We start from the raw sequence: 1,366 nt of genomic DNA on the forward strand, positions 1-1,366 counted from the left end.
AGAGTAGAATGGGGTCAGAAAAGGAATTCTTAAAAAACATTAAATCTTATTAACAAAACATATTCCATCCTGAAAACATAGATGCAACTGCAAGGGTTTAAATTGACTGTATGAATTGGATCATTGAAAGATGCCTTAAGGGGGTAAACTATACTGCTGTTCAAGAGATTTTAACCAAACTTTAATTTATGCCATTCATCAACAAGTCACTCAAAAGTTTTTATTCAGAAGTTTGATGTTGTTCTGCATAAACTTGGTTAATTATGCAGAACCCAATTGATATAAAAAGTATTGTACTTGAGGTTAATATTCTACATTTTTGAAGTCTGATTTATTTTCATTAAGTTTGAGAGGGTAGACTCTAAAATTGTTCCCTACTTTGGGAAGAACATGTGATTAAAGTTATTTTAGACTAATTTTCCTGACTCACCAAGTTGTCGTTCTTCACAAAATCGAGAATCTAATTCAAAGGTGTCAAACTCCACTCTAGCTGAACTTTTTTAATGTGTCTCTGCTTCAGTGCACTTAAATCAAATAATCAGGTCATCTTCAGAACTTGACTGCAAGCTGAGGAGGTACTTACCGTGTATTGGATGAGTGTATCTGAACTCGCCCTCCAGGACTTGAGTTTGACACCCCTGAGAATTCTTAGAGTGCATGGATTTGTTTTAGGATATCTGCAAATAGTTTCCACAACCTTACCTTATCATATCTTTCTCACAAAACAAATCACAGAACAAATATTGCTTGAGTATGTTTGCTGAAAAGGTTAAAATATAATTGCCTTTGCATCTTGTTTAATAACCTCATCGTGCGCTAACTTAAGAAGGTGACTTGGGATGTTTCCTTATGCCTGTTAAGGCATCAAGCTTTGCTTTAAGGATATCCTGTTTTTACAACAACCAGAAATGCAGCCTGAGGGGTGGAGCAGGCAGTGTGACTGTCATTAAAGGATCACATAGAACACATCTGGATCTGTTCAGAGCATCAAATAAAAAGGATTCTTTATATCCTAACCACCACATGGTGACATGTCTTTAGTAAGCAATAAGGATGACTGTTTTCACTTTGTGAAATGCTGACACCATTTTCTCTGGATCATCGTTAGTCCAAGTCACAGTTGATGCATTTCTAATGATCTCCGTTCTTGTTCAAGTCACTAGACATTAGACAGGAAAGGAACATACTCTGATATATTTTAGAGGCAACAGAAAGTAATGGAAGCTGATAAACCATGGCTTTTGATACAAACTTCTACAGCTCTGGCATAACAAGAATGTGGTGCAGCTCCAAGAACAGCTGAACGAGGCATCTAACCAAACTCAACTAAAACAGTTATCCAGATTGCTGCTGGTCTCTCTCTCCC

The 1,366-nt window shown here is 36.7% G+C and overlaps 1 protein-coding gene across 1 annotated transcript in view; it reads left to right on the plus strand.

The window, feature by feature from the left end:
- The window catches only part of col27a1 (collagen, type XXVII, alpha 1), a 108,954-nt gene that overhangs the window by 42,873 nt on the left and 64,715 nt on the right, over nt 1-1,366 (plus strand). The window lies entirely within an intron of this gene.

The sequence above is a fragment of the Cyprinodon variegatus genome, unplaced genomic scaffold, assembly GCF_000732505.1.
Source record: "Cyprinodon variegatus isolate N-32 unplaced genomic scaffold, C_variegatus-1.0 Scaffold82, whole genome shotgun sequence".
Lineage (NCBI taxonomy): Eukaryota > Metazoa > Chordata > Actinopteri > Cyprinodontiformes > Cyprinodontidae > Cyprinodon > Cyprinodon variegatus.